Source organism: Dromiciops gliroides, chromosome 3 (assembly GCF_019393635.1).
Source record: "Dromiciops gliroides isolate mDroGli1 chromosome 3, mDroGli1.pri, whole genome shotgun sequence".
Lineage (NCBI taxonomy): Eukaryota > Metazoa > Chordata > Mammalia > Microbiotheria > Microbiotheriidae > Dromiciops > Dromiciops gliroides.
Window position 1 is genome coordinate 298,457,593 of NC_057863.1, and position 13,535 is coordinate 298,471,127.

Consider the following 13,535-nt stretch of genomic DNA (forward strand, 5'->3'; position numbering starts at 1 on the left):
GCTACTCTCAGGCTAAATGATGCCCTTCATTATTGACATTCAGTTTTCATTGCCCTTAGTGGGAGGTATGTGTTTGCTTTTAAAGGAAGAAAGTTCCCTGGAAAGGTCAGAGAATTTAGCATGGAATCTGTTATTCAGATAAAGTGGGTATGCATGATGAAGAAAAATGAAAAGAGAATTTCAAGAAAAGCTAGATGCACATGAGATGCTGCCCACTTTGCATGGAAAGCTTAGCTTGTTCATTTTTTTAACAAAGGATTTGTAACTGAAAACAAAAGAGGGCAGAATATATGCTTCCTTGTACTATATACTGTATCTATTATACTGTGGCTCCTTAATGGACCATTTTGTGAATAATATGAATCCAATATTTTGCTTCAAAATTCTTCTTGTCCATTATCTTGACCAATTTTCAGGCTTCCCAGAGGCATCTTTTTTGGATAAAATACTGTCATGTGTACTTGTTACTTATAAGGGACCTGAAGAAATAATTTTTTTCATAAATGATAATGTTAAGTGGTCAGAAAATTATTTTGAAATGAGAGAATAATTCATCAGATATGGTGAATTTGAACCAGCTGAATCTTATTTTATTTCAATTTAAATGACCATTTATGATATGTGGAAAATTACATAGAATCTGTAGCATGAGCCAAGACTCATCAATGAATAATACATGGCACCCTATAAATTAAAAAGAGAATTATCATATATTACAAAGAGCATAGAAACTTTTTAGAGCAGAGATAGCAAGGACATTAGTACTGAGCCTAGAGTGATAAAAACATGCCACCTCATGAATAAAGTAATGGAAAAAATGGAATTGAGAAAGACATACTCAAGACTGGTAATATGTTTAAGATATTCAGATGCTTTCCCTTTCTCCCATTTATCTAATTACTTTAAAATTTATTTTAAAATTTGCATGATGTGGGAGCTTCTTGCTATATTTCTGGGATGGACTACTTGAGGGGACAAGTGGTTATTTGCTTTGTGTCCCTTGGACTAAGATTTTTTTTTCTTCTGTAGAAGAGGAAACAACTTTGGGCTGTCATGCCTGGAATTGCTTCCTTGGTGCCTGGCTGTAGGAGACTTTGTTGAGCCTGGTGCATGAAAGGAACCCTGTCCCACCTTGGCAGTCTATTTCTTGGATGTACACTGTTTATAAATGACCCATGTAGACAAAATAGACTCTGCTGTTCTACCCAAGACTCCCCAAAATGTGGTCCATTTGCTGCTGCCAGGAGAACTGTGATGAAAAACAATACAACAGGAGTTTTTAGAAAACCTCTGGGATCAGGAAAATAGTGAAGAAATACACTATGAAGAATAAAAACAGGTTAGGGAGACTGAGGTTGGACTCTGACTTGTGGTACCTTCTCTTCCTCATACCATATACTAAGAATATTGACTTACATTGTTCCCATGAGAGAGATGTTTAAAATGAAAACATAATAAGGAAGGGGATAAGGCTATCATCACTTCATAAGTAGAGAACCAGAATGTTAATTTCTCAGCCTCTAAGAGAGGCAACAGCTAATGAAACGACTATTTGTCATGGCATGGAACCATTTGGGGGCATGGACCATTTTTGAGGGATGCTGTAGTGTAGGGGATTTAGACCAGCATTGAGGTTCTGATTGACGTGGAAGAGAATGTGTCAGAAAGGGAAGGAGCGAAATGCTAATGATAAGCCACTGATTCCTAAAGAGTTACCTCTGGATGACTGTGTCTAACCAAGAGGAAGGAAATCTTCAAGATAATTGAGTCTAACCCTTTCATTTTAAAGACTGGAAATGGAGGTCCACAGAGATGGAATGACTTGTTTGACATCACACAGCAGGTTCCAGATCATGCAGCAGGTTAATGTCTAATCAGCAGTGGAACCAAGATGTCTTGATTTCTAGTCAACTGCTTTTTCTGTGCTGTCCCTTTTCTGCTTGATGAAACATGGGTCTGACTGTGGATAAAAATCTATATGTTCTTTTCCCCTTAGGTATCCCTCACCTAGGAATCGTCTTGGAAGGGGTGGATGAAGAGGCAGTCCTGTATCACCCTTGTGCTATTCCAGGCTTCCTTCACTCCTAATTCTGCACAGCTGCTCCTATTCCTACCATGGTTTTGACTCCATTCAACCAACTCCTCCATTTTTGGGAAGATGAATGACTCATGGACAGATCATTTTATTTTGTTTAAAGTGAATAATAATGGTAAGAATGGACATTTTTAGAGGACTTTAAAATTTGCAAAATGCTTTACTTACATAATCTGGTTTGAACCTCACAGAAACCCTACAAAATAAATACTTTGATCACTATTTTCCCCCATTGTATAGATAAAGAAAATGAGGCTTCAAGTGTAATCTTCCAAGGATCACATAGGCCGTAAGTACCAGAGGCAGGATTCAAACTAAGGTTTTCTTGACCCTCTGTGTAAGAGACATACTATATAGACTTTTTTTGTTGTTGTTGTTCCAAAAAACTCACAAACGTGGGCAGGAAAAATATGTCTTTGAGCCTGTTGCCATAACTCAAACATAGACTCTTGTTACCATTTCTCTCAACTATGGACCAAGAGGTATCTTCACCTTCACTTTCTCTTCCTCCAAACCATCCTTACCCCATTAGAAATTGCTTCTTTATTAATAGATCTGGTCATGTTTTTCCTCTGCTTAAAACCTTTAAATGACTGTACTACTTACAATGAAACTCAAATTCTTTTGCCTGGTATTTAGGTAGGGCTCTTCACAATCTGGTACCATGCTATATTACTCATACCCCCTTCCACAGCCTATATTCCAGTGAAACTCATGGTCCTTTGTACTTGTTCTGTGACTTCTTGCCTTTGTGCCTTTTATCATGATAATTCCTATGTCTAGAATTCTAAAGGCTTTAATCGAATTGAATCTTGCCTTCCTCCCTCTTGACTCCTGTTTTTGTCATTTAGTTATGTTCAACTCTTCATGTTCCCATTTGGGGGTTTCTTGGCAGAGATACTCTATTTCATTCTCCAGCTCATTTTATAGGTGAGGAACTGAAGTAAATAGGGTTAAGTGACTTGTCCAGGTTCACATAGTTGGTAAGTGTCTCAGACTGGATTTGACTCAGGTTTTCCTGAGTCTAGTCTTGGTGCTCTATCCACTATTCCACCTAACTGTCCATCTCCTACTCGTCCTTTAAAACCAAATTTGAAGGGGGCAGCTAGGTGGTACAGTGGATAGAGCACTGGCCCTGGAGTCAGGAGGACCTGAGTTCAAATCTGGTCTCAGACACCTGATACTAGCTAGCTGTGTGACCCTGGGCAAGTCACTTAACCCCAATTGCCTCACCAAAACAAAACAAACAAAACTAAACTAAACTAAATTTGCATCCCACATCTTCTATAAAACCTTCTATTGTTCTCACCTCTTCCTCTTCATTACTATTTATCTTTTCCTCCTTACCCTCAAGTGTCACTCATATTCACCTTTCTTGTGCATACTTTTGTGTTAGAGTGAATTGTATATGTAACTGACCTGCCTGTCAGTTGAAGGTATCATCTGCACTTTGGTTAAACTTATAATGTTCTGCACACAGTAGACATTTAATCGATGTTTGCTGAATTGGATCAAAGGACTGAACTTAATTGATCCAAAAATATGTTTTGTTAGTGTAGCCACTATAGAGAACTTTGTTTTATGAGAGTTAAACCTGAGAGTTAGTTTTCATCTACTCCCTTATCACAGCTTTAGGAAAGCAAAAAAGATGACAATTTGTCAGAATTCTAAGAAAAGGTAGAAGTTAAGCTGAGTTTCATTAGCATATTGACAACACCCTACACACATGGCCTACCATCCCTAATTATTCATATAGTGCTTATCACTGTAGCATTTCAGCAGACAGGAACAACATGCCCCTGGAGGGCTGTGGTCTATGTGAAAAGACCCAGTTTTATTAAGAACAATATGGGGTAAGAAAGATGGGGGAAGATAGAGAAGAGAAAGAAAATTCCTGGGGGAAGGGTGATGGGAAATGTGTGGGAAGCAGAGAGCATGTATTTCAGTAGAAATGTGGTTATCACTGACATAACACCCCCTCTAATTCATTTCCTTTAAAAAATATCAAGTAATTATTGAGTGTCAACAATCTGTCAAGTCACCTGCCCTCCAGTTTGGGGAGGCTGGTGCTGGGTTCAGGAAAAGAGAAACAGCTGAAGTATCAGCTGATCATTGCATTAACCAGTCATTAGCGATGTAAACAACATGGAATGAGTTGTACTTGTAACTAATAATAATAATAGTAGTAATCAGAATAGCAGACACTTGCTGAATCCTCAAGAACCATAAAGCACAAATGCTATATGCTTCTCCTTCTCTGCATTCATTGTGCCTTGCTGAGGTGCCTCATCTAGACTACCTTCTTCATTTTCCATATGAGAGAATGGAAGCCCAGAGAGATGAAATGACTGTCCTGGGGTGACACCAGGAGGAAACCTGGGATTTAAACCAAAGTTTTCTGACCCTAAACCTAATGCTTTTTCCACTATATCAAGCAGCTCAGGAATTGGATTGGACTTGCTATGGATTCATGGTTCCAGTTCCAATTCCTCTCTGGGATACAGGATTTCTTTCTTTTTAAAAAATTTAAAATTTTAAAAAATTATTCTCAATTACATGCAAAGATATTTTTGATTTACAAATTTTTCTCTTTCTCCTTCTTTGCCCCCACCCCAGATCAGCAAGAAGTTTGATATAGATTATACATTACTATCAAGTTGAATGCATTTCCACATTAATCAGAACAAAAGGAGAAAAAATGCAAGAAAGAATAAACAAGAACAATAACAAAAAAAAAAAACCAACAAAAGTGAAAATAGTATGCTTCAGTCTGTATTCTGAGTCCATACTTCTTTTTCTGAATGTGGAGAGAATTTTCCACTGTAAGAGTTTTCTTTAGATATCTTTTTCCTTAAATCACAGTTAACTTTCTTTCTTTCTTTCTTTCTTTCTTTCTTTCTTTCTTTCTTTCTTTCTTTCTTTCTTTCTTTCTTTCTTTCTTTCTTTCTTTCTTTCTTTCTTTCTGTGAGGCAATTGGGGTTAAATGACTTGCCCAGGGTCACACAGCTAGTATGTGTCAAGTGTCTGAGGCCAGATTTTAACTCAGGTCTTCTTGATATCAGGGCTGGTGCTCTATCCACTGCGCCACCTAGCTGCCCCCAGTATAAGACTTTTGTCATTTTCTTGGATCATTTTATTTCTGAGAAGAGTTAATTCTATCACAATTGGTCACCACAAAATATTGTTGATACTGTGTACAATGTTCTCTTGGTTCTACTCATTTCATTCAGCAACAATTCATGTAAGTCTTTCCAGGCTTTTCTGAAATCTATCTGCTTATCATTTCTTACAGCACAATAATATTCCATTACATTCATATGCCACAACGTGTTTAGTCGTTTCCCAATTGATGAGCATTCCCTTAATTTCTAATTCTTAGCTACCACAAAAAGAACAGCTATGAATATTTTTGTACATGTGTATCCTTTTCCCTTTTTATGATATCTCTGGTATATAGACCTAGTGGTGGTACTGCTGGGTCAAAGAGGATGCACAGCTTTTAGCCTTTGGGGGATGGCTCCAAATTGCTCTCCAGAATGGTTGGATCAGTTCACAGCTCCACCAGCAGTGCATGAGTGTTCCAATTTTCTCACATCTTCTTCAACATTTATAATTTCCTTTTTTTGTCACATTAGCCAATTGGATAGGTGTGATGTGGTAATTCAGAATAGTTTTAATTTGCATTTCTCTAGTCAGTAGGGATTGAGAACATTTTTTCTAATTCAAAAAGACATCCCTCTATCCTTTCATTTCTATAATACTAGCCAGTGACTGTCCCTTAGTTGTCACTCAGAGTGAAACACCTCTGTCCTTTATCCTCATTATAACTGCATTAGCATAGTCTGTTGTAGGCCTAAGACTTCCTCTCTCTTCAAGACAGGGACAAGCTTTCCCTAACAGGCAATAAAACTGTCCCTGGGATTTAATTGGCCCCTTCTTCTCTTGATTAAACTTCCTGGTCACCTGAGGGCATAAAAAGTTCCACTCATGTGTTGTTGGAGCCCTTTAAATTTGGCAGATTTCTGAAGACCATGCAAGTGAGTCATTATACCCTGCCCATATAAAGGTGAGAGAGATCCCTTCAGAGAAACTTAAGTGCCACTGTTTCCTTGTGGCTTATCTTGTTGCAAAGTAAATCTTTTGTTTCAGTGACTTGTGAGTGCTTCATTTCATGCCAGCATTGAACCTGAACTAACAGGCCCTGGCATTAACCCCATATCTAACATGTCTTGTTTAAGATTCACTGTTGAACCTATTGCTCCATCTCTTTTTTGAGTATTAAACATGCTTATACTTATATAATATTTTTTCCATTTACCTTTTCAATCATTTTTAATAAATATTTTTATTGAAAGTTTTGAGTTCCAAATTCTATCCCTCCCTTCCTCCCTCCCTTCCTCTCCTCTCCCTGAGGTGGCAGGCAATCAGATATAGGTGATACTACTTTCTTCAGACAGATGTAAGTTCTTTGCTTTTTGTTGTTTAGTCATTTTTTTTTCAGTCTTGTCCAACTCTTTGTGACCCTATTTTTTGTTGCTTTTGTTTTTTGTTGTTGGGTTTTTTTTGGCAAGGATACTGGAGTGATTTGCCATTTCTTTCTCTTGCTCCTTTTACAGATGAGGAAACAAGTAAATGGGTTAAATGATTTCTCCAGTGTCACACAGCTAAAAAGTGTCAGAGGTTGGATTTTAACTCTGGAAGAGGAGTCTTCTGGAATCCAGGCCCACCTCTCTATCTACCATGACACCTACCTGCCCAAATCCTTAGCTGCTATAACATTATATGATTGCATCCTCACAACCTAGTTATAAAGAGGAAGTACTGTGAAAGAAGACTGGTAAAGTAGGTTGGAGTCACTGTTGAGGACCTCAGATGCCAGGCTAAGGAGCTCATATGTGCTCATACGTGAAGGATATAGGAAATCACTCAATTAGGTCATTTGTTGTTGTTGTTGTTTTACTGAAGATTTTTAACCAGGGCAGAGATGGAATGGGGAGAGGAGAATGGTGTGATATGGTCTGATTAGTTCCTTAAGAATATTACTTCCTAGCCTTAATCACTGAATAGGTGTTGCTTTAGACAAACAGATCTGGGAAAGACCTTAGCTTAAAAAGGCCAAGATCTCTCCCTCCATCTGGGGTCAACTGGTCATCCTGATGTCTATCTTGCCATTGGACCCAGAAGGCTCTGGAGAAGAAAGTGAGGCTGATTTCTTTGCACAGCTCTGCTTCACTTAAATCCAATTCACTTACAAGTCAATAAATTACCATATTGATGTCATTGGTCTTCTTTGAGCAGGAAGGACAAACAACAACAACCACAACAACAATTTTGGCAGTTATGTGAAAGATAGATTGAATAAGGGAAACAGTGAATGCAGGAAGACTTTCTAGGTGAGAAACTTTAAAGCCTAAACCAGGACAGTGATACCGTAATTAGAGAGGAAGGGATAGATTCAAGATTTGTTATTGGAGGTAGAATCACTAAGACTCAGCATCTAACTGAAAGTGGAAAGTTGAAAGAGAGCTAAGAGGTAATGATGCCTGTTGTGTTAACCTTCAGTATCTTGGCTGATGGTGGTGCTACAGTGGAAATAGAGAAGTTAAGAGGAGGAACAATCTTAGGGGAAGATGAGTTCAGTTTTAGACACTGAGTTTGAGATGTCTGCAAGGCACCTAGAAATGTCTAACACTGCACTTACCATTTTCTCCTCTCAACCTACTTCCTCTCAACATCTCTGTTTCTATTGGCGACACCATATTATTTTGATTCCTGTCCCTGACAGGCAGTTAGAAATATGAGATTGGAACTCAGGTGAAAGGTAAGGGCTGGATGTATAGATTTATGAGGGAAACATGATAATACAAGCTAGGGGGTATAGCTGAGATTGCCAAGGGATAGAATAAAGAGAGAAAAGAGCCTCAAGTAGAACCTTGTATGACTCCCACAGTTAGGTGTCAGGAGGATAATGATAAACTAGTAATCGCTGGAAAGGTGTAGTTAGAAAGAAAGAAGAATCAAGGAAGAAGATTTTCACAGAATACAAAGGAGTGGAGAACAAATCCAGAAAATTGATGGTGGTTGACACTGTCAAATGGCACTTACAGTTCCAGTCACATAAGGATAAAAAAGAGTCAACTGAATTAATTGATAAGGGGGTCATTGGTGACCTTATAGAAGATTCTTTCAGTGTGTTATTCATGATAGATGATGAAATGCAAGGGCTTTAAGACTAAATGTGTGGTTGGCAGTGGACAGAGCATGTCAACTATTCTTACTACTGTAGCACTTCTTCTGAGGACATGCCCCAACCTACACTCCAACTTGTGATTTGAAGGTGCCAAGAAGATGAGTTGACTATTCTCACTTGGGATTACAGGAGTAAGCCTGAGACTCTGGGTTTCTAGTACTGTTGCTTATAAACCTGCACCAATGTTCTTCCCATTTCAATCAGCCACTGGACAGCATTTACTAAGGTGGTGTATTAAGAAGAGTTGGTACAAAACTGTGCTCCAAAAGTCTGGGGCATACTCTTCCACGTGTACACACATATATGGGAGAGTAGACTTTTGTTGCTGAGAGTGTGAATGTCCAAAGAATAAATTAATGCTTCCTTTTTACAAGACGGATTCTTATGTGCTAGTTCTGCAAAGCCTTCAGAAGTGAAGACTATTGAAAAACAGAAAGAATGGGATAAAGTAAAGCTTAACATCTACCTGAGAGTGTGGGATTTTCCAAATAGCACATTGAGTTTCTTGAAAGAAAAGTACAGGGTATTCTTGTGTCTTTTTCCTTGCTATTGCATTGGCCTCAGGTAAAATTGAAGAGAGAATCAAGAATTCTTTAAGATGGAGAATGATAACAACAAATGCATGAGGTGGATTCCCTTTAGCTTTACTACTATTGATTTCACAGAGAATTGTAGGAAGTATTAGAGCTGAAGGAGACTTCAGAGATCATCTAATCCAAACTTCTCATTTTGCAGATGAAGAACCTGAGGCCAAGAGAAGTTAAGGTCAAGGTAGCAGAGCCAGTAATAAAATCCAAGCCATATGTGCTTATTAGTAAGCCATACTATTCATTGGTTTCCTTTGAATTCTCTTTGTGTCAGTATCTGAACAAAATGAATAGTTTTTTCCTTAATAGAAAAATGTTACCCTTTTAAAAAAGTGTGATCCAGTTGTATAATCTAATATGAAGATGAATTTATGTGTAAAACACTAGGCTCTACTTTCATTGCTTTAACTAACAGTATGGACTTTGATCTCTAAATTCTACTTGAAACAATATGCTGTCTACATTAGAACAAGGTTCAAGATAACTCAATGCTTGGTATAAGCTAATATCTCTATCAATCTAGGGACTATGGGTCAGGTGTGGAAGTTTCTGAGCTGCCTTAAAAATATTGATCTGCTTCTGAGATTGCTCATATTTTCAGGGAGTACCTGCAATATTCTTTAAAGGTCTTTGAACCTCATCACAATACTTCACTGTTCTCAAACAAGGTTTAACTGAACCATTTTTTTTCTCACCTAGGGGATAGAATACAGTGCTGCCACAGGTCTTTTTTCATTTCTAACTGCTATGTAGAAACTGATTTTAATTTATGCCAGCAGAACATATGCTAGACATTTTGTTTCTTCTCTTTCATGTTATCTTCTTTGTGGCTCACCCTAAATATTCTTTATAATGGAATGCCACTATGTTTAATAAACAATAGTTCAATTGGATTGGAGAAATCAGTTGTATTTGTAGCATGACATTCCCATGATAGTTTTTCTTTAATTAGGAGTTTAATTTCACTTTTATTATTTAGCCCTTGCTAATCCCTCATAACCTCTTGCCAGAGTCATTTTAATACTTCTGAGCCATCCCCTTTGCATACTTAAAAATCCTCTTGAAAACAGAACACCTTTTAAAAGAAGTTAAATAAAAGAATGTTTAATTCATGTGATTCTACTTCATGTTTGTTTAGGCCAATGATTCTCAAAGTGTGGTCCACAGGCCCCTGGGGTACCCAAGATTATTTTATAACTTATAAAGTCAAAACTATTTTCCTAATAAGCAAATATATTATTTTCCTATTAAAAATTTCCAACCTGGGGCACCTAGGTGGCACAGTGGATAGAGCACTGGCCCTGGAGTCAGGAGGATCTGAGTTCAAATCTAGCCTCAGACACTTGACACTTACTAGTTGCGTAACTCTGGGCAAATCACTTAACCCCAATTACCTCACAAAAAAAAAAGAAAGAAAGAAAAAATAATTGCAACCTTTTCCAACTTCATGTCTATGTAAGGCCAGATTTCTTCCATATACTTCAACTGAAATAATATATCACAACATATTAAATGCAGAAGAAATGATAATCCACTGTCTTCTCTTAAGCCATACATTAAAAGAGACTCGCAAAAATACATAAATCAATGCCATTCTTCCCATTAATTATTTTTGGTTATGGAAAATAATTATTTTTAATAAAACATATTGTTATCATATAATATGCTAATTTTAATGAAAAACTATTTTAAAAATTGATCAGTTTTCATTTCAAATATGGTAAATAACAATAGATCCAACCAACATAAACAAATGCTCTTTGGGATACACAATAATTTTTAGGGGTGTAAAAAGGTATACAGACCAAAAAGTTTGAGGACCAATAAGTTGCTTAAATAGAATCAGTCAGGGAGCTTAAAAATAGAATCCCCAACAAGTTGCCAAGATGTGTCAATTCTACCTCCACAATGTCTCTCACATCCACTTCCTTTTCTCTACTAATTCCACAATCACCCTATTTCACATCCTTCTCACAGTTGCTCTGGATTACTGTAATAACTTCACTTCAGGTCCCTCTTTGTCCATTTCAGAGCTACAGAGTAAATAACAAAGTTCTGACCACGTTATTTTCCCACTAAGAAACTTGAGTCATACTCTCTACTCTCTTTCTGTTCTTTGGCATGAAAATCCTTCACGACCTGATTCCAGCCTACCTTTGTAGGCTTGTGGCAAGTTATACCTTCTAAAGACTTGGTTTAGAATGGAACTAGATTACTTTGCTATTCTCCACACATAGTCTTCCATATTCCATCTCCATGCAACAACAAAGACTATTCCCTATTTTTAGCAAGCACTCTCACCTCTGACTTTCTGACTTCTGGGATCTGCAGTTTCCTTCATGTCTCAGCTAAAGCACCCTTGTGCGCACTGCCCCCTTCTCCCCGCTCTTCTCCTGCCCCCCCCCCCATATACTGGTCCCGCTACTCATGAGTGTTCTTTCCCTGGAAATTACATTTTATGTATTTTGCATTTACTTTCCTGTGTTTATGTTGTTTTCTCTAAATAGAATTTAAGTTCTTTGAGGGCCGTTTTTTTTTTTGTCTGTATCCCCAGAACCTAGAAAAGAACTTGGAATGCAGTAGGCACTGAAGAAATGTTTACTGAGGGGCAGCTGGGTGGCTAGAGCACTGGCCCTGAATTCAGGAGGTCCTGAGTTCAAATCCGACTTCAGACACTTGACACTAGCTGTGTGACCCTGGGCAAGTCACTTAACCCTAATTGCCCCCACTCCTCCCCCAAAAGAAATGTTTATTGAAGGAATGAAGTAATACATTGAGATTATCTGTGCCATTTCTTTGCTTTGAAGCATCTAAGTTTATGTATCCCTTCTTTATAGACCAAGAAAACTGAAGCCTCAAGAGGGTATGAAATGTTATAATCACATAGATAAGAAACACATCCTTTTGAAGAACATGAGGTCATTAAAACATACACCTCCATATATATTCTTTTTTTTGGTTCTTTTGGGGTTTTTTTCCTGAGCAGTGAGGGTTAAGTGACTTCTCCAAGGTCTCACAGCTAGTAAGTGTCAAGTGTCTGAGGTTGGATTTGAACTCAGGTCCTCCTGAATCCAGGGCTGGTGCTTTATCCACTGAGCCCCATATATATTCTTGTTTAATTGTTTTTTCAGTTATGTCCAACTCTTCGTGATCCCTTTTGGAATTTTCTTGGCAAGGATATTGGAACTCCTATTACAGATGAGGAAACTGAGGATCACAGATTTGACATCACAGAGATGAGTCTTTCCAGACTCTAGGTCCAATGCTCTATCCATTGTGCCACATAGCTGTCCATAATGTATATGTGAGCATTTCACATTGTGAGCACTTAAATGTCTGTTGAATGACAGTTAATCAAATAAATCAATTAATAGGCTCAAAGGATCTTGGGATTCAGAACTAGAAGAGATCTGAGGTCATCTAGCCTAAGCCTAGATTTACATATGAGAAAGCTGAGGCCCAGAGAGACTAAATGACTTGTTCAATGTCACGCAAACATTAAGTAACAGAACTGAAATTCGAACCCAGATATTCCAGCTCCAAACTTGGGGGTCTTTTTCATTTGAATTCAAATGCACATTTCTTTCTTTCTAAATTATTTCCTGTTTGTGTATATCCCCAGAAGAATTTTACTTTCATATTAGGGGTTGCCATATATTCTCTGTGTTGTTTTTGCAGTTTTGACCTATAAGGAGCTCATTCAGTCCTTGAAAGGTTGCCCGTGCAATTTAGATATATTGCTTCTGGGTAGTGATGATTCGGTCATGCTGCTCCAGTTGTAAAGTGTGGGCTCCGTATGATATTCAATACAGTGGTACTTCATTTATATAAAAATATGCCCTTTTTAATAAAGTTTATTTGTTGAATACCTACCGTGTATCTATCATTTTATTAAAAACACAAGTTTAAGGAATCAAATCCTTGAAAGCAGGAATTATTCCCTTTTTTCCCCTTACCTTGCATTCCTAGGACTTAACATGGGGCCTGGTACAGAATGGTGATTTAATAAATGTTTTTTGAATTAAATTAAATTCAGAAAACATTAAATATTAAAGAAGATTTTTTTAGGTCAAACATGAAAACCAACTAATTTTCTTCATTTCCCCCTCCCCAGAGAGCTAATCAGAATTTTATTTTAATTTTTTCCTCATTTTCTAAATTATGAACTTGATAGTCATCCAGAAATGTGATCATTTCAATATATGAAAAATAGGAAAAATTGCATGTGAAACCTTGAATCTTAATTACACATGGCTTGTTTTCTTTTTAAAGGATACAATAAATTCAACATTGTAAATCCAGTACTGTCCTAATCATTTGTCTCTTTTGGAGCTTCCTTTTGCTTTTTTCCCCCTATGTATTCTATAAATGTTTCATTAACTCTCTTTTATTTTTCTTTGTTCTTTTTAAAAGCTTATTCTAACCTCCTACACAGACCCTGGTTAAAATGATGATTTGCTTTTGTCAATCATTCTGAATTATAACCTGATGACAAAATCTTCTCAGACTGATGCTTGGCTTTACAGGCTATGTCAGCTTGGGGTCAAAGGACCATTTACCCTTCACACTATCTCTGAGTACTTCAGATTATAGCATCATTTCT

The 13,535-nt window shown here is 37.4% G+C and overlaps 1 long non-coding RNA gene across 1 annotated transcript in view; it reads left to right on the forward strand.

Moving 5' to 3' along the window:
* Positions 1–13,535, forward strand: part of LOC122745534 — a 372,633-nt gene that overhangs the window by 126,457 nt on the left and 232,641 nt on the right. The window contains exon 4 of the long non-coding RNA XR_006355472.1: positions 1,997–2,210. This is a non-coding gene — a long non-coding RNA (uncharacterized LOC122745534). The remainder of the gene's footprint in view (positions 1–1,996; positions 2,211–13,535) is intronic.